This window comes from Lithobates pipiens, unplaced genomic scaffold (genome assembly GCF_037356315.1).
Source record: "Lithobates pipiens isolate NorthernLeopardFrog02 unplaced genomic scaffold, aLitPip1_a1.2 Scaffold_19, whole genome shotgun sequence".
Lineage (NCBI taxonomy): Eukaryota > Metazoa > Chordata > Amphibia > Anura > Ranidae > Lithobates > Lithobates pipiens.
In genome coordinates this window covers 545,168,674-545,190,083 of record NW_027507764.1, presented here as the reverse complement: position 1 = coordinate 545,190,083, position 21,410 = coordinate 545,168,674, and positions in this window count along the sequence as shown.

The following is a 21,410-nucleotide window of genomic DNA, read 5'->3' as shown; positions in this document are numbered from 1 at the left end:
TGGGAGATATGCCGATCGCCCGTCCAGCACACTGGATGGAGCCCAGGCCAACATGGATGAGTGTGCGGCCTGCAGCTTGGTCATGGTGAGTGCGAGGACCCCATCCCCCACACACCATTACATACCCCCTCCATCTCCCCCTGGGGACAGGGACCCCTTCTCACGTGGGGACAGGGACCCCATCTCCCCTGGGGACAGGGACCCCTTCTCACCTGGGGACAGTAACTTCATCTGCCCTGGAGAAAAGGACCTCATCTCTTCTGGGGACGGGGACCCTTTCCTGCCTAGGGACAGTCCCCCAATGGGGCACCTAAAAATAAAAAATAAAAATAATAAAAAAAAACTACTGATACCAGTGGTGGAACTACAGGGCTCACAAAGGTCATACCTGTGACCATGCCCTGAAGTTCCACCGCCGGACTCGGAGGGAAGGGCCCTGGCTGGGGTTCAGGGGGGCCCTTCATGGTTTCTTGCATCGGGGCCCTGACGGTTATAGTTGAGTGTTTCTATAGGCCCGTACACACGATTGGACTTTTTGACAACAAACATGCAAATTAGCTGTTTTAAGGCAACATCCGACCGTGTGTACGCTCCATCGGACAAACTTTTTCAGTTTTCATTGGACTTTTGTTGGCTGTGCGAACGGACAATCTTTTTGACAACATAAGTCCGATGGAGCAAAGTCCGATCTTGTGTATAGAAAACCATCAGACTTTTGTACAAAGTACAAACACGCATGCTCAGAACCAATGCAAAAGATCAGACAAGAATACAGAAGTTGACCAAAGGATGGCGCCGGAGTAATTGAACGTCCTCTTTTGAAGTGTTGTCAGTACATTGAAATATCACTACGTTCGTGTTTCTTGCCTAAAAAGTCCGATCGTGTGTATGCAATGCAAATTTACAGCCGACACCCTTTGTACAAAAGTCCACGGGAAAGTTTGTACAAAGTCCGATCGTGTGTATGAGGCTTACGGGAATGTTTGACCATTCTTCCAGAATCGCATTTGTGAGGTCAGGCGCTGATGTGGCCTGCCTCGCAGTCTCCACTCTAAATTCATCCCAAAGGTGTTCTGTCAGGTTGATGAGGTCTTAACTCTGTGCAGGCCAGTCAAGTTCTTCTACCCCAAATATCTTTATGGACCTTGTTTGTGCACTGGTGTGCAGTCATGTTGGAACAGAAAGGGGCCATCCCCAAACTGTTCCCACAAAGTTCTGTGCATGAAATTGTCCAAAATGTCTTGGTATGCTGACACCTTAAGAGTTCCCTTCACTGGAACTAAGGAGCCAAGCCCAAACCCTGAAAAACACAACCCCACACCATAACCCCCTCCCCCCTCCTCCACCAGATGATTTAGACCAGTGCACAATGCAAAGTCCATAAAGACATGAATGAGTGAGTTTTGGGTGGAGGAACTTGACTGGCCTACACAGACTCCTGACCTCAACCCAATAGAACACATTTGGGATAAATTAAAGCAGAGACTGCAAGCCAGTCATTCCTATCAACATTAGTGCCTGACCTCACAAATGTGCTTCTGAAAGGATGGTAAAACCTTCCCATAGACACACTCCTAAACCTTGTGGACAGCCTTTCCAGAAGAGTTGAAGCTTTTATAGCATCAAAGGGTGGGCCAACTCAATATTGAACCCTATGGACGAAGACTGGGATGCCGTTAAAGTTCATGTGCATGTAAAGGCAGGCGTCCCAATACTTTTGGCAATATAGGGTAAGTATGTATGGATGCTACCTACTACAATGATTGCCACTAGCTTCCCAGTCCCATGCCAAGTGACCGCTCTGCTGCTTACTGATTGCAGGAGGTTGTCCACTTAAGATGGGCATCATTCAGAAAATGATTTCCTGATGCCTATGAATGCAAAGCATTCTCTGATTGGATTGGGTGGGGATCATCATTATATCATCACCCCGCCTCTCTACCTTGTTTAGAGAACAATTTATATTCATTGAGAAATGAGAATGGAAAGGGTTCTCTAAATGGTGCCTGTGCCCATCAGCCAACCTCCTGTGTTCACAATGCAGCAAGGCAGCTGCTCAGCACAGGACCCAGAAGCAAGTGAAGATCAGTGAAATGGGGAATCTGCACACCTCCTGATCCTAGGAAGCGGCGTCTACTACAGTGATTTACCTCCTAGCACAAACTGCCCCAAATCCTTCCTCCTAGCCCAACTCCCCCTCATCGCCCCTCCCAGCAAAAACCCTCATTCCTAAATCCCCACTCCTAGCAGAAACCCCACTCCAATCCCCCATCCTAGCAGAAACCCCACAACCCCACTCCAATCCCCCCACCTACCACCCCCCCCCCCCCAATTCCACCTCCTAACACAGATTCCCCCTCCTAGCACAACCACCCCCAAATTCCCCCTTCTAGCACCCCCGAAATTTCTCCTCCTAGCAACCGCCCCCCAAATCCCCTCTCCTAGCCCAACTTCCCCGTTCCCAAATCCCCGCTCCTAGAACAAGTGCTTTTTTTCTCAGAGAATAGGTGCAGGAACTTCCCCCTTCTAAGTCACTTTGTGTCTCCGCCAACTACCCACCTCCGAGCATTGACCCTTGGTTCCACCCCTACCCACTCTTCTCTCTCCTAGAGTCGCACTGCACAGGCGTTAACACAAGTAGCGCTCTGACCGGGATGTGGCTGCGGCACCCCTGAGGACTCCTTGCGGCACTCCTGAGGACTCCTTGCGGCACCCCTGTTGAAAAACCCTGTTCTAGAAGGATCCCACAGGTATGGTCTATACATACTGTATTACTCAAAGCTGGACCAATGTAACTATGTAACATTATCCATACCTGAAATCGTTCTTTACAAACAATCGCATTTTTAGTGATTGTACTGGACTGAATATGCCCCTACAAACCATGAGGTTTCTTTATGGTTCAACCTAAGCTGAGATTGTTTATTCTGATCGTAAAATGTGTAGCTAGCTTTACACATCTGTATATAGATACTGTACTTATGCAGTAATGAATCATAATTATTTCACCACAACTAGCTAGTATGACAACACTGAACAATAATCAAATCAAACAGCTCTGAGTTGTCTTAACGCAGCACACAGGAAACGTTTGTTTAAAATCACTATAATAAATGATTGTATTGTCTTTAGATAAGCATGTTGCCAGCTGTTAAAATTACAGACCCATTTATTACAGAAAGGCAAACATGCCATGGCGTATAGCGCCAGTGACTGTCACTCAGCGAGTGACAGGATAAGAGAAAAAGCACAATGTACTTTTCAGGGGAAAAGAACTGCCAGACAGCCAGTGACAACAAACACAGCGATGGAAGTACACAGAAGAGACTTAAAGGAGCGTAATGCCGCGTACACACGAGCGGATTGTATGGCGTACTTAGTCCGTCATACAATCCAACGGACAGTCCGTCGTACTTTCCACTGAACGGACTTGACCACACACGGATGCACAAACAGTCCGTCGAAAGCTTGCGTGATGACGTGTACAGCACGTACGACGGGACTAGAAATAGGAACTCCAAGACACAGCAAAGCACCCTTCCGCCGTGTAAATCCTTTCTGGGCATGCGCCATTCTTAGTCCGTCGAACTAGCATACTGACGACCATACTGTCCGCTGAAACCAAAGTACGACGGACAGAATTTCGAAAAAACCGAAATACTTAGTACTCCGGACTGCCCGCTGAAAAAGTCCGCCGAAGCCCACACACGAGCGGACTGTCCGCTGAAATGTGTTTAGACGGACTAAGTACGCCATACAATCCGCCCGTGTGTACGCGGCATTAGAATCAAATACAAAATGGCAACTAAAGTTAAAGTGACTCCAAACTTTAAAAAAAAAAAAAAAAAAAAAAATATATATATATATATATATATATATATATATATATGTATATATATATATATATGTATATATATTCAATCATGTATTCGGAAATCAAAGTTCCCTTCTATCACTTCCCTTCAAAGTTCCCTTCTATCACTCTCACTCCAAATCTTCAAATTCCTTTCTTTTTTGCCGCTGTGATCTGACTTCCTGTCATTCATTCTCCATAGTCCCACCGTATGTAGGAACATAACCACCAGGGGCAGCCCGTCCATTAACCGCTTGTTGACCATCTGCCGCCATTATACGGCGGCAGGTCGGCACAATCCCGCGAGCCGCCGTAGCTATACGTTGGTCCCTTAAGCGGGATAGCAGGCGTGCGCACTCCCGCTGCATCGCGGGGGTGCCGATGCTCATGACCGACGGTCGTGATGACCACCGGTCACGAGCGATCGCGGGCACGAGAGGCAGAACAGGGACGTGTGTGTGGAGCGGTCACGATGACCACCAGCCGCGAGCGATCGTGGACATGAGAGGCAGAACAGGGACATGTGTGTGGAAACACAATTAACCCCTTGATCGCCCCCTAGCGTTAACCCCTTCCTTGCCAGTGGCATTTTTACAGTAATCAGTGCATTTTTATAGAAGTGATCGCTGTATAAATGACAATGGTCCCAAAAATGTGTCAAAAGTGTCCAATGTGTCCGCCATAATGTCGCAGTCATGATAAAAATCACAAGTCACTGCCATTACTAGTAAAAGAAAAAATAATAATAATAAAAATGCTATAAATCTATCCCCTATTATGTAGATGCTATAACTTTTACGCAAACCAATCAATATACGCTTATTGCGATTTTTTTATTACAAGAAATATGTAGAAGAATAAATATTGGCCTAAACTGAGAAAAAATTTGCTTTTTAAAAAAAAAAATAGGGATATTTATTATAGTAAAAAGTACAAAATTTTGAGTCGATTAATTTTGTATGGTTGAAGTCCCACCACATCCATATAAAAATCATGCAGTATTTTTTTTTGCGGCATAAATTCCCTCTGTAGCCACATTTCTCCCCGACTAAAAAATGTCCTCAAAACTTCTAAATATCTCCCCCTCTGCTGAAATTTGCCCCTTAGAAAAATCCCACCCCCCCCCAAAAAAAAATAACTCTCCTCCTAGCACCTGTTTTTACCCCCCCAAAATCCCTCCTCCCAATACAAATTTTCACCCCCCCCCCTCCATCTCTCCTCGTAGCACAGCTCCTCGTCTACTCTTCCCGTTTGTTATTGCCCCCAGCACAATTTCCCTGGGTGCCCAGCACTAGGCACGCCCCTTGGTTAATATATGATCAGAAAAGCATATTCATAAAAAAAAATGTAAAAAAATTATTTATGCTTTTGGATTTAACCTCATTTACCGGCCATTCAATGACCTCCGCTGACAGATTCACAGGATGTGAATCCTGGATTATGTAGATTCTGAATATAATGTAGGTAAATGCCAGTGAGATTTAGGCTAAACTCATTTGTATTATGTTGAGTGTGCAGCAACAGTGATCAGGTGTAATCCAGCATGGTGTTTTGCCACAAGAGTTAATATAAATATTCTCCTAAAATTAGAGGGAAAATTTGTGATTGGCTGCTAGTAGGCATGTCCAATTCGTTTCTTTCCACATTAGTTTAACACATTTTTACAAATTTGTTAATACAGAAACATCCAAATTAACGAAAACCCGTTTAACAAATTTTTAAGAATATTCGTAAATTCGAAAAATTCGTAAATTCTAAAATCTGAAATAATAACTAACCATTAAATTATAGATATTGGAATTTCCTTTGAAATTTGTCTATTAGTGAACGGAAAATAACGAATGCCGTATCTAAATGAATGAAACGTAACAAATTAATAATAATAAATAACAATAATAATAATAATGAAAACTTTTTATTTTTATTATTTATTATTAATTCGTTCCGTTCCATTTGTTTAAATGTTGCATTCATTATTTCGGATAATTCCTAACTTCGGATAAATTTTCATTCATTACAATCACTAACAGACAAATTTGAAAGGAAATTCCAATACCTATAACTTAATGGTTAGTTATTATCAGTTAGTTAGTGATTATTTAGAAATTTTGGATTTTCGTTCTTTTGAATTTTCGGATTTTCAAATTTACGAATTTTTTAGAATTTAGAAATTTACGAACTGCGATCATAACTGACCCGAAAAACAAAACAAAAAAAACCCCCAAAAATGAATGAAACGAAAACAAACAAATTTTTCGTCTGTGCACATGTCTAGCTGCTCGTAGTGATGGGTACATTTGCCGACTTTGATTTTTCAAGGGTTTTGTTGAATCGTGTTCAAAATTTTTCAAACCTCTAATTTAGAGGCAAATCTCTTCGAAGTCTATTGGGAGGGGGGAAATCTTGTAGTTAAAGTGACATTATTCTGCAGAATAGAAGGTTTTTTAGATTTAAAAAAAAAAAAAAAATAGTGAAGCTTTGGAACCACTTTAAATTCTGACCATTTTAAGGCTAATAGGCAAACTACTGTAAAAACAAAGCATGGGAGTCTGTGCACTACAAAAATCAGTAGATTGCAGATCAAACAGCAGTTAAAAATAGGTCAGCAGTAAAGCCGCGTACACACGGGCGGACTGTATGGCCAACTTAGTCCGTCAGACAATCCGACGGACAGTCCGTCCTACTTTTGAATGAACGGACTTGACCACACACGGATGCAAAACAGTCCGTCGAAAGTTTGCGCGATGACTTGTACAGCACGTACGACGGGACTAGAAATAGGAAGTCCAATACACAGCAATGCAACCTTCCGTCCAACTTGCCTACTCACGAGCGGATTGTCCGCTGAAACCAAAGTCTGACGGACAATATTACGGAATTTCCGAAATACTTAGTCCGCCAGACTGCACGCTGAAAAAGTCAGCTGAAGCCCACACACGAGCGGACTGTCCGCTGAAATGTGTTTCGGCGGACTAAGTTGGCCAGACAGTCCGCCCGTGTGTACGCGGCTTTAGATCATTTTAAATAGCAAGGCCATTGGTGCCTATTGCATTAGGGTGTGTAACCAGAGCACAAACACACAAGCATGTATATCAGGAGAGCAGTGGACGATGTCAATAGAGCATAGATTGGTGTCAGTACGACAGTGTCAGTAGTTTTTTATTTTTTATTATTTTAATATTTTTTACGGTTCTTTTTTTTTTGTTATTTTTTTACAAAATTCTTTTTTTAGTTTTTTTTTACATTTATTTTTAGAAGCCCCATTATTGTGAAATACCAAGGGTCTAAACCAGGGATCTCCAAACTACGGCCCTCCAGCTGTTGCGAAACTACACGTCCCATGAAACATTGTAATACTCTGATATTCACAGGCATGACTAGACATGATGGGAATTGTAGTTCCTGAACAACTGGAGGGCCATAGCTTAGAGACCCCTGGTCTAAACAGATCCCTGATGTCTCACTTTTGAGAAAGAAAAAAAAAATCTGAAGACAGAGATTTCCCTGTCCCTTTCTCTGTAGCCTACAGTAAACATAGTTTACTATGCTTCAGTTAAGAATGAAGACAGGAGTGATCAATGCAGATCACTCACTGTGTTAATTCAGAAAAGGAAGAGACTACGTAATGAAACATTTACCAGCTTTTTCCCCACTCCTGAGAGAAGAGGAGGAAAGCTGAAGCAGAATATGCAGTAGTGTAAAATTGGACATTTTTTTTGTTTGTTTATTAGGGGCAATAGGGCAAAATTTACTAGAGGCAAAGAATGCTGCCCCGGCATAGCTGGCACACCCTGTGAGCACGCCTATGAGCAAGGCTATGCTCAAATTTACTAAAGATAAAGAGCAAAGGCTGGGGCTTTGCCACAAGAAATACGATACAGCAGAGTATGCAGTATTGTAAAAATGGCCAGTTTTTTTATTTTTGTTTATCAGGGCAATAGGGCAAAATTTAATAGAGGAAAATAATACTGCCCAAGCACAGCTGGCACACCCTGTGCGCATGCCTATGAGCAAGGCTATGCCAAAATTTACTAAAGATAAAGAGCAAAGGCTGGGGCTTTGCTACAAGAAATACAATATAGCAGAGTATGCAGTAGTGTAAAATTGGGCAGTTTTTTTATTTTCGTTTATCAGGGACAATAGGGCAAAATTTACTAGGGGCAAAGAATGCTGCCCAGGCACATCCGGCACACCCTGTGTGCACGCCTATGAGCAAGGCTATGCTCAAATTTTTTAAAGATAAAGAGCAAAGGCTAGGGCTTTGCTACAAGAAATACGATACAGCAGAGTATGCAGTAGTGTAAAATTGGCCATTTTTTTAAATTTTGTCTGGGCAATAGGGCAAAATTTACTAGAGGCAAAGAATGCTGCCCAGGCACATCCGGCACACCCTGTGTGCACGCCTATGAGCAAGGCTATGTTCAAATTTTTTAAAGATAAAGAGCAAAGGCTAGGGCTTTGCTACAAGAAATACGATACAGCAGAGTATGCAGTAGTGTAAAATTGGCCATTTTTTTTAATTTTGTCTGGGCAATAGGGCAAAATTTACTAGAGGCAAAGAATGCTGCCCAAGCACAGCCGGCAAACCCTGTGCGCACGCCTATGAGCAAGGCTATGCCCAAATTTACTAAAGATAAAGAGCAAAGGCTGGGGCTTTGCTACAAGAAATATGATATAGCAGAGTATGCAGTAGTGTAAAATTGGCCAGTTTTTTTATTTTTGTTGATCAGGGGCAATAGAGCAAAATTTACTAGAGGCAAAGAATGGAGGCAAGTGTTTTACTACAAGAATTAAGAGACTTCAGATGGTAACGGCAAACCCAAGTCTCCTCTCTAGCTGCTGGGAGTTACTGCAAACCCAAGAATCTTCACTACTTTGTTGATTCATTCTTTAACTACTCGCTAATTAGGATGTAATTAAGTTGCAATTTCTTCAGAGAACAATTAATTGTGACCCCCTCAACAATGCAATTCCAGAATGAGCTGGTAACAAGCATGAAATATGACAACCGCATGATGCTTTAGAGGGGAGGGACTGCGCTATGTCACCAGCACGACGCGCTCGCGTTGTAGCAACGACAGCGGATGGATATGGATAGTTTCATTCCTGAGTTGTTGAGCTGCTATTTATTAGTGATGCAGCTTTGTATGTTTGGGCAATTAGCTGCATGAATGAATATCACGCAAGCTGTTAAACAATGCAAATTAGGTTGAGCAAAATCCTGCTGTTCTCAGAGGGGACCTAGGTCTGTTAAATGTTATCATATAATTAACCTTTCCTGAGCTTTATGGAAATATTTATGAAGATTGTGCGCTGACAATGCTCCATCGAGTTACGGGAGACCAAATTACATTTATTTTACATTGCAAAGGTTAAGGGAAAAAACAAAAAGTCTGCTAAAGCGTTTTTTTATTTAATTTTTTTCAATTTTTGTGCATTATTAGTAAAACTGTTAAAAGGGAACACCAGGCCGCAGGTGAAACTTTAATTATATAACCCTTTAGGGTCATTATGCTTTTTGCAGTTCTTAATGAAATTACAACCTTATGTCAATATGCTCTGCAACCTCCCTCTCAATTTCCAGTGTGTGTGGGTGAGACTTCCATGGGCCCAAACAAATGGGCGATGCTTGATCCGCGGAACATATTTTCCCTGCATTCTCATTGGCTCAAATATAGGAGTTGAGATGACAGGGTGAGTTTAAGAGCAGCTTATGTTAATAAGGAACATAGGACATACCGTAGGAGAATAAACAAATGAGTAATCATGTGTAGCACTCAACCTGCTTCAACCCCCGCCCCCCCCCCCCCCCCCACGTTGACAAGAATATGCCCATATCTTCCTTGCCAGTACATAGGGTGCCAGCTTAATGCACACCAACAGGCTCAGTCTAGGGCAGGCATGTCCAAAGTCCAGCCCGTGGGCCAATCGTGGCCCATGTTCCGGTTTTGAATGGCCTGCCTGGTTATCTGGACATATATATCTTTTGTGGTCCCAACGATCTCCCAGCGTCGGGGCCACAAAAGATATATAAGCTGGTTGCCTTGGATGGGACAGGTAGGAGGCGGGATGAGTGGTAGGAACTCCCGTCTCTGGTGCTGCCATTGGACAACTGTTCTGTCCATCAATGGAGGCAGACTTTCTATTAAAGTGGTCACAGAGAAAACAGGAGTTTTTCCTGTATGTAATCTTTTGGTGCTCGTCCTGACCCCTCCATGTCCCCTCCGAGGCTGCAGATGGATGGGCATAAATCAGGCTGCAGTGATGGCAATGGTGAGTCTGCATTCCTGGCAATGGTGGGTGCTGCATTCCTGGCAATGATGGGGCTGCATTCCTGGCAACGGTGGGTGCTGCATTCCTGGCAATACTAGGTGCTGCATTCCTGGCAATACTGGGTGCTGCATTCCTGGAAATGGTGGGTGCTGCATTCATGGCAATGGTGGGTGCTGCATTGCTGGCAATGGTGGGTGCTGCATTGCTGGCAATGGTGGGTGCTGCATTGCTGGCAATGGTGGGTACTGCATTCCTGGCAATGGTGGTTGCTGCATTCTTGGCAATGGTGGTTGCTGCATTCCTGGCAATGGTGAGTACTGCATTACTGGCAATGGTGGGTGCTGCATTCCTGGCAATGGTGGTTGCTGCATTCCTGGCAATACTTTATCTAATACATTTAATTACCGGGATGCCTGTGCAATGAGCGGTCTTCTTTCTCACGTTTATGTGGATGTTGGAGTTTATCCATGGAGTCTTGGAGGTCTTGTTGCCTTACTGAATGAGGTGTTTTGACTCTCTGTGGAGGGGATCGATCTGTGGAGGAGGAATGCTGGGATCATAACCTATACATTTAATGTGTGTATCCTACACACTGATGATAAGAGTCAGTAGTATTGGGTGCTGGTGGTGGCTTTCCTATGTGTCCTTATCCAGACTAATCAAATACTAGAGGACTTTGTGCTGATCGACTTCAACCAATTTATTTGTGACAAACTTTTCATTTTTTTTTTTTTTTTTTTTTTTTAGCGCTACACCTCTTCTTATATTTTGGATCATTGCATCCAATGCAATATTTTGGATCATTGCATCCAGCAATATAGTGTCAGCTGCTTTTTTTGAGTTTTTATAGTCATCCAGTCTAGAAAACTCTCACCAGACAAAACAATAGATTACTGCTCCACTGATTACAGTGAGGCCAAAAAAAGAAATTTAGTGTAAAAACCTAACTAGAGGAGGGTGCTACACATATTAACCTCTTACTTCTCACGTAGGAGTATTGTGGCAGAACGGCTGTCCTGTGCTGAATCACGTCACAGCACAAGCCGATCAGTGAGTGCGGGCAGATGATTGACCGCCGGCTACCGCTAATTGGTGAGGAGGAAGAGAGGACAGAGCTCTATCAATGTAAACAATACACATCTCTGTCCTGTCAGCGTGGACATGACAGTTTTTGTTCCACTGCAAACCAGTGAATAAAAAGTGACACATCCCTAAGTAAAAGCAGCTCACAGTACATATGTAAACACTGGCTAGGCACACAGTTAACCCTTTGATCACCCTAGATGTTAACCCCTTCCCAGCCAGTGTCATTAGTAAAGTGGCAGTGTATATTTGTAGCAATGATCACTGTACTTGTTCCCACAACATGTCAAAAGTGTCAGTTAGTGTCAGATTGGCCACCATCACAGTCCCAATATAAGTCGCTGATCACCACCATTACTAGTATTAAAAAAAATCCAGTATAGATAACATAGTTTGTAGACAGAATAACTTTTGCGCCAACTAATTATTATACACTCATTGGGATTTTTTTTTACCAAAAATATGTAGCAGAATACATATTGGCCTAAATGTAAGAAAATTAAAATTTTTACATTTTTTATTGGATATGTTTTATATCAGAAAGTAAAAAATATGGATTTTTCATATTTTTTTTTTTCGTTTATAACACAAAAACTAAAAAACACAGTGGTGATCTAACACCACCAAAAAAAGTTAAAGTAATGCAGTGCCAAAAAGCAAAAAATGGTCTGGCCATGAAGGGGCATGAATCCCCTGGAGCTGAATAAATGAATCCATGCATATGTAAATTTGAATAAAACAGTAGTGTTAATACTGTTACCCGATCCTCCACTCCCCCCAGCAGATGGTGGTCCTGCGTACTCCATCGGTGGGCTGTCCCTCAGCTTCATCACACCCAATACAGGGCTATGTACACTGCATTGGTCTTGATGATGTCAGGAGCTTAGACTGCGCTCCACAGGAGGAAGACAATGGGAGGACCAGTCTAGCAAAGAGGAGGAGCAGAGAATCAAGTAAGAAAATTGTATTTATTGTGTCTCCTGGACTTAAATGAGCAGTCACTCCTTGCAGTGCGAGTACAGCACCACTACAAGGGATCATTTCAAAGCTTCCTGGAATTGGGCTTTAAAAGAAATGTAATTATCTTCTTTTATTTAATGGTAAATTCAGCTGGAAAACTGGATTTCTCCTACATCCTGCTAGTCTTTTTTAGAGAGGGAAGGAGGCACTGACCAGGGCTTTTACATAATTTCTCTCAGTTCCGACAAATAAAGAATGTCCTGTCAATCTAAAGGGCTGTGGGCAGAGCTAAGCAAGTCTATTCACTGTCTAGGTCCTAGACTCTAGGATATCAGTGGTACCAACAGCCACAGCAGCAGCAAGAGTGACAAGAATATAGTAAGTTTGCTGCAAAAAAAAAAAAAAAGTTGTATCGGGGAAAGGCCTATGCAGTGTTTCTACTGAAAGGATCAACGTATATACACTATATTGTCACAAGTATTGGGACGCCTGCCTTTACATGCACATGAACTTTAATGGCATCCCAGTCTTAGTCCGTAGGGTTCAATATTGAGTTGGCCCACCCTTTGCAGCTACAACAGCTTCAACTCCTCTGGGAAGCCTGTCCACAAGGTTTAGGAGTGTGTCTATGGGAATGTTTAACCATTCTTCCAGAAGCGCATTTGTGAGGTCAGGCACTCATGTTGGACAAGAAGGCCTGGCTCGCAGTCTTCGCTCTAATACATCTGAAAGGTATTATATCAGGTTGACGTCAGCACTGTGCAGGTCAGTCAAGTTCCTCCACCCCTAACTCACTCCTCCTTATGGACCTTGCTTTGTACACTGGTCCAAATCATTTGGTGGAGGGGGGATTATGGCGTGGTGTTGTTTTTCAGGGGTTTGGCTTGGCCCCTTAGTTCCAGTGAAGTGAACTCTTGAGGCGTCATCATACCAAGACATTTTGGACAATTTCATGCTCCCAACTTTTTGGGAACAGTTTGGGGATGGCCAAAGACATGAGTGAGTGGGTTTGGGGTGGAGGAACTTTGCCTGACCTGCAAAGAGTCCTGACATCAAACTGATAGAAAATTGGTTTCATGGGATGAATAAGAGCAAAGACTGCGAGCCAGACCTTCTCGTCCAACATCAGTGCCTGACCTCACAAATGTGCTTCTGGAAGAATGGTCAAACATTCCCAGAGACACACTTCTAAACCTTGTGGACAGCTTTCCCAAAAGAGTTGAAGCTGTTATAGCTGCAAAGGGTGGGCCAACTCAATAGTGAACCCTACGGACTAAGACTGGGATGCCATTAAAGTTTATGTATGTGTAAAGGCAGGCATCCCAATACTTTTGTCAATATACAGTGCCTTGCGAAAGTATTCGGCCCCCTTGAACTTTTCAACCTTTTGCCACATTTCAGGCTTCAAACATAAAGATATAACATTTTTATTTTTTGTGAAGAATCACCAACAAGTGGGACACAATTGTGAAGTGGAACGAAATCTATTGGATTTTTGAAACTTTTTTAACTAATAAAAAAATGAAAAGTGGTGGCCCCTTTACTTTCAGTGCATTAAACTCACTCCAGAAGTTCAGCGAGGATCTCTGAATGATCCAATGTTGTCCTAAATGACTGATGGTGATAAATAGAATCCACCTGTGTGTAATCAAGTCTCTGTATAAATGCACCTGCTCTGTGATAGTCTCAGGGTTCTGTTGAAAGCGCAGAGAGCATCATGAAGACCAAGGAACACACCAGGCAGGTCCGTAATACTATTGTGGAGAAGTTTAAAGCCGGATTTGGATACAAAAAGATTTCCCAAGCTTTAAACATCCCAAGGAGCACTGTGTAAGTGATCATTTTGAAATGGAAGGAGTATCAGACCACTGCAAATCTACCAAGACCTGGCCGTCCCTCTAAACTTTCAGCTCAGAACAAGGAGAAGACTGATCAGAGATGGGGCCAAGAGGCCCATGATCACTTTGGATGAACTGCAGAGAACTACAGCTGAGGTGGGAGAGTCTGTCCATAGGACAACAATCAGTCGTACACTGCACAAATCTGGCCTTTATGGAAGAGTGGCAAGAAGAAAGCCATTTCTCAAAGATATCCATAAAAAGTCTTGTCTAAAGTTTGCCACAAGCCACCTGGGAGACACACCAAACATGTGGAAGAAGGTGCTCTGGTCAGATGAAACCAAAATCGAACTTTTTGCCCACAATGCAAAACGATATGTTTGGCGTAAAAGCAACACAGCTCATCACCCTCAACACACCATCCCCACTGTCAAACATGGTGGAGGCAGCATCATGGTTTGGGCCTGCTTTTCTTCAGCAGGGACAGGGAAGATGGTTAAAATTGAGGGGAAGAGTATATAAATATATGAAGATATATTGATATTACTTTTGTGTATTGTCTCCACAATGGATGTATTAATAACCTCCCGATCGTTATCTTTATTATCCCGATTATTATCCCAATTATAATTGAGATAATTAATATGGTTTTCTTTATATTATATTTTTTTATTCTTTTTGGATACTATTATCTATGTATCTAACTACTGTAACTGATCTGTTATTTAGTCATAATTTCTGTCATATGTCTTGATAAAAATTTTAACTTTAATAAAAACTATTGATTAAAAAAAAAAAAAATTGAGGGGAAGATGGATGCAGCCAAATACAGGACCATTCTGGATGAAAACCTGTTGGAGTCTGCAAAAGACCTGAAACTGGGACGGAGATTTTACCTTCCAACAAGACAATGATCCCAAACATACAGCAAAATCTACAAAGGAATGGTTCACAAATAAACGTATCCAGGTGTTAGAATGGCCAAGTCAAAGTCCAGACCTGAATCCAATTGAGAATCTGTGGAAAGAGCTGAAAACTGCTGTTCACAAATACTCTCTATCCAACCTCACTGAGCTTGAGCTGTTTTGCAAGGAAGAATGGGCAAGAATTTCAGTCTCTCGATGTGCAAAACTGATAGAGACATACCCCAAGCGACTTGCAGCTGTAATCGCAGCAAAAGGTGGCTCTACAAAGTATTATCGCAAGGGGGCCGAATAATTTTGCACGCCCCACTTTTCATTTTTTTATTAGTTAAAAAAGTTTTAAAAATCCAATAGATTTCGTTCCACTTCACAATTGTGTCCCACTTGTTGGTGATTCTTCACAAAAAATAAAAATGTTATATCTTTATGTTGAAGCCTGAAATGTGGCAAAAGGTTGAAAAGTTCAAGGGGGCCGAATACTTTCGCAAGGCACTGTAGTGTATGTTCCAGGGGTACTTAGAAAAAGAAAGAGCTTGGTCTTATTGGTATGCAAAGCCTACATCACATTTACGGTACATATGTATACTTTGACCAGATGTGTATATGTCAACTGCAGTACCTGCCAGATCTGAAAATCTCTTCAGCCCACTCTTGTGGATTTTTACTCCCCTGCCACAAAGTATAGCCAGTGGCGTCGCTAGGGCAGTCCTGATGTGCGTCCCGCACCTGGGTGACACCCACCACAGGGTGACACCAGGCTCAGACTGACAGCAGCACCACGGCTCCCTCCTTCCCATCCGGGATATCCTTAGCTGCACGAGATGTGCGGACCGACTGAGGGAAGAGGGAGTGAGGCAGAGACAGAGGTGCCTGGGGTCCGGCCGCCCACACGCCACAACTAATCTCTTTCCCTGCCAGCTGCACTCACTGCAGACCGAATTATAGCCGCTTCCTCCTCAGCTCTGAGGTTTCAATTACACAGGCCGGGAGGAAGAGCCGAGGAGGAGGAAGAGGGACACCTCGCTACAGTACCTGCCCGGGGGCCGAGGTATGTAATAACATGGGTATTGCAGAGGAGGGGTACATGGTGATGGGGGGGGAGGGGCATTGGCAGGTAACAGAGTAATTTTAAGGTGGGGGTTGAGGATATGTACGAGGATAAGGCCATGGAGGAGTATGTTGCAGACGCCTTTTCTCGAGGTTTCATCTGCAAATCCTTGTCTCCTGCTGGTGCTGGATTCATCTTTGTGAAGAAGAAGAGTGGTAAACTGATACCTTGTATTGATTATAGGGGTCTCAATCGCTTCACGATTAAGAATGCCTATCTCATTCCGTTGATTATGGAGTTATTTAACTGCCTCAAGGGAGCAACGGCTTTCACAAAGCTTGATTTGAGAGGGGCATACATTCTCGTGAGGATTAAGGAGGGCGACAAGTGGAAAACTGCGTTTAATACCAGAACAGGCAATTATGAGTACCTCATAATGCCTTTTGGCCTTTGTAAGGTCCCGGCAGTTTTCCAGGAATTTATCTGGTGGTTTATCTCGACAATATCCTCATATTTTCCAAGTCCCTTGAGAGCTACACACAGATGTCTGACGTGTGCTTCAGAAACTAAGAGGGAAAAATCTCTATTGTAAATTGGAAAAGTGTGAATTCCATTATGAACAGGTTAAATTCCTGGGCTATGTCTTTTCCACTTCTGGTTTTTCGATGGACCCAGAGAAACATTCAGCAGTCCTACAGTGGCTTACAGTGGTTAAAATACTTCAAGTGATCTTGAAATACATACGAACCTGAACCAAATGTGTTCTTTTTTGGAGTTCCCCTTTAAACCTATTGGTGTCTTGCTTTGGATTGACAGGTGACATGCAATGAGTAAGAGGAGATCCCATAGGGAATGCAGTTTTTAAACATCAAATGGAAATCCCAGCTCTGAATCAATACCTTGGCCTCATCCGTGACCTTTCTCCTATCTATCCAGGTGAAGGCAACCTTGCTCTTGAAATATAACCTTTTCCCCTCAATCTTTATTTTTTCTTTTTGACACTCTTGCTGTTCAAAATGTCATCTATGCCTGACCTTTGATTTCAACGTTGGATGAAACAAATGAAAAATAAATAAATAGAAGTCTCTTCTTTTAATTAAAACATTCTGGGGTAAGATGTATCTGTCTAATCTTCTTTAATTTCCACCAGGCCAATATTTCACAGTAAATAGCGTTGTTTTTTTTTTTCTCGTAGCGTACGCCGCGACATTTTCTGGCTAATGCATAATTAACATTCTTATTACTCATTAAGCGATCTATTGTTGTTACAGATTGCTGTGAAATAACATACATTTGTAGTACGGTAATCAGAGTAAAATGTACAGTATATTACAAGGGGGAGTACCTCTAATTTCATTGTTAATTGCATGCTGAGCTGGTGCCAGTGTGACCCTGGCATCCGTCTTACTTCTTGATTACAAAGCGTGCTGTAGATTCGTTTCCAAGTATATGTTTACTTTCCAGCTCATGTATTATAGAAGAGGGATCCTATTGCACATGCATAATCACCGCTATCTACAGATGGTGTGTTTTTAAGTAAACCTTTCTTGAATTAAAAAAATAGAGGTTGTCATTGCTGATCTTCTTACCAACAAGTTAGTTGCCTCAGTCATAGACTGAGATGGATCCTCATAATCAACAGTAGATGGATGTAAGGTGCAGGCTCTACAGCAGAGGTCTCCAAACTTTTTAGTACGAGGGTCACATTGTATATTTTACACATATTCGTGAGCTAAAAAAAGAATAATTTTAAAAATGAATAAACATTTTTTAAATGAGTGAATAAGTTCTTAGATTTTTTTTTGCAATCAGAGTAATATGATTCAGAACAACAGAGAAATAACTTTAGTAAAACAAAGCAAATAAATAAATAAACCTGAGCTGTTATTGAAGGTTAAACAGAAATACATTCAGTTTGCTCCTTTCTCATAATCCCCTTTAATTCAGACCCTTACATCAGGGCCCCAATCACAATTCTCTTTACATCAGAGTTCCTCCTTACTTCAGGGTCCCTATCAGAATATCCTTACACCAGAATTCCCATCAGAATGCCTCCTTACATCAGAGTTCTCCATATGTCAGAGCCCACAACAATGCCCCCTCTTCCCCACTTAAATCGGGGTCCTTCTTTTATTAGACTCCACATCAGACTCCCACCTTACATCAAGGTCTACATTAACTCAGAGCAGAGACTGTGCCCATCAGCTACAGGCCATATAAAATCTTGTAGAAGGCCACATGCTGTCAGCAGGCAATAGTTTGGAGAACTCTGCTCTAGAGCAGTCTTTCTCAACCAGGGTTCCTCGAAACCCTTGGGTTCATCCAGGGTTTGCTAGGGTTTTAATAAACAAGGAGCACATTCCGACCGTTAGATACGTTTCCCACTGACACCACAGTTCTTTTTAGTTTTTTTTAAGAGGAGGATTCATACCAAAGAAAAAAATGAAGTTTGCCATTGTTGATCTTCTTCTCAACAAGTTAGTTGCCTCAGTCATAGACTGAGATGGATCCTCATAATTAACAGGAGATGGAGGTGAGGTGCAGGCTCTACAGCAGAGGTCTCCAAACTTTTTAGTACGAGGATCACATTGTATATTTTACAAATATTTGTGGGCTAAAAAAAAATCATTTTAAAAATAAATAATTTTTTTTTTAAAATGAGTGAATAAGTTTAACTTCTTCCTTTTCTTAGAATCCACATCAGACTCCCACCTTACATCAAGGTCTACATTATCTCAGAGCAGAGACTGTGCCCATCAGCTACAGGCCAGATAAAATCTTGTAGAAGGCCACATGTGGTCAGCTGCCATAGTTTGGAGAACTCTGCTCTAGAGCAGTCTTTCTCAACCAGGGTTCCTCGAAACCCTTGGGATCATCAAGAGGTTGCTAGGGTTTTAATGAGCAAGGATCACATTCCGACCCTCAGATAAGTTTCCCACTGATACCACTGATCTTTTTAGTTTTTTTTTAAGAGGAGGATTCATACCAAAGAAAGAAATGCCGTTTGCCATTGTTGATCTTCTTCTCAACAAGTTAGTTGCCTCAGTCATAGACTGAGATGGATCCTCATAATCAACAGGAGATGGAGGTGAGGTGCAGGCTTTACAGCAGAGGTCTCCAAACCTTTTCGTACGAGGGTCACATTGTATATTTTACACATATTCGTGGGCTAAAAAAAAAAATCTTTTTAAAAATTAATAAACATTTTTTTAAATGAGTGAATAAGTTTAACTTTGAGTTTTTTTGTAATTAGAGTGATATGATTCAGAACAACAGAGAAATAACTTTAGTAATAAAAAGCAAATAAATAAATAACCCATAGCTGTTATTGAAGGTTAAACAGAAATACATTCAGTTTTCTTCTTTCTCATAATCCCCTTTAATTTAGATAGTTACATCAGAGTCCCAATCACAATTCTCTTTACATCAGAGTTCCTCCTTACTTCAGGGTCCCTATCAGAATATCCTTACACCAGAATTCCCATCAGAATGCCTCCTTACATCAGAGTTCTCCATATGTCAGAGCACACAACAATGCCCCCTCTTCCCCACTTAAATCGGGGTCCTCCTTTTATTAGACTCCACATCAGACTCCTACCTTACATCAAGGTCTACATTAAAGCAGTAGTAAACCCTCCCACATCAATAAGATTTTCACAATATTATGAAAGACATTTTAATTAAGAAACGATTGATCACTGTGCATATTGATAAAATGTTTATCTTACTGCATTTATATATTCTATTTTCCACATTTATCTTGCATATTAGCTGGCGCCATCTCCACTGTGGTCTTCCGCAGCTGATTTCATCTGTATTTCCGCCCACAGTACATAATAGTCTCGGTAATCCAGCACAGGCGCACTAATAACATAGCCAAGCCTCTTCTTCATTTCCAGTTACTACAGAAACAAGGCATAGCGACTCACAGCTTGCTTGCGCCGTTTGTCTCTCCTGTGACGTACGAGTTACAAGGTTACCATGATCTTCTTGGGGATGAAAATTCAGAGGAAGCATCGCGGGATGTCGGGGCTGAAGTCTACAAGAGGCAATGACGCAGCCCCGACATAGACACAATGTTTCCAACAGCGTTTCGGGTTGCTGGAAATTGGAATTATCGAGGATACGGCGCATGCATGTTAGACGTAATCACTGTGCAATATATTGATAAGTCAGAAAGTAAGCAGGTAGGTAAAAAATAAATAATGACAATACATTGGTATTATTATAATACTGTATAAAATGGTCATAAAGTCATAATTTTGAGTATACAACCGCTTTAACTCAGAACAGAGACTGTGCACATCAGCTACAGGCCAGATCAAATCTTGTAGAGGGCCACATGTGGTCAGCAGGCCATAGTTTGGAGAATATATACAAGTATTATGGCGCTCACAGAAACACACCAGCCTACCGCAATTTTCAAAAGCTGAAAAAATTAATATAATGTATATATACAAAATATTCCAGATGTAGATCTACATGCATGAGCATATGCTGTAGATGGATGGCATACACACAGAAAAGAAAATAATAATACTGAGTGACAATACTATATAGTCAAAACAATATTATATACAGGGGGAATAAAGGAAGGGAAGGGGAGAACTGGGGAGGGGGAACAGAAAAAATTATTTTAAAAAAGAAATTGTTTCTTCATTAAAAGCAAAAAACACAGTCCAAGCCCGGCAGCTGTCTGGTGGAAACTTGAAACAGGTTCCCGATGGCACTGTAGAGAATAAAAGAGTAGAGGCGCCTCTGGGTGTAGACTGTATATACTTATATTTATTAAAAGCTGTGATTAAAAACACTCACATTATGACAATAATAGTCAGGCGATGTACTAGTCCCATCTGAACGGAGGGGAAAGAAGCCTCAATGTGTAATCATTCCAGCGCACTGGGGAGTCCTATCAGGATGTATCTGCTCCTGGTGGCCATGTTGATGTCCATACGAGCTGATGTTACAAAGTGTTGTTCATCCGAGGCGTGGAATGCACGCGGAAACTCCAGGCGAAAGGGGATGACGTCACAGAGGGTGCGACACTTTTCCTGAGCCGGCAAGACCATGGGTGATACGACGGCTGCACTCCTTTGTCAAGCTTGACAAAGGAGCGCAGCCGTCGTATCACCCACGGTCTTGCCGGTGTAGTGTCATATTTTGCTTCCCATCGTAGAATGCTCCGGAAGTGACGTTGCGGGCAGAAATTCCGCACTGCGCATGCGCAATGCGTTACAAACATTTGCGCCATGCGTTCCAGAGGATTTGCGACAATGCCGTTCAGTGAAATCTTCAGATAATGTCACGGAAGTGAGGCAAGGTAATCGTGATGTTAACTTTAGACAGAGCGGAGAACGGCGGAGAGAGAGCGGGTAACCGTGGCTCTGGGAGGGGATTACCTCCCCTCACTTCCGTGACATTGTCTGACGGTT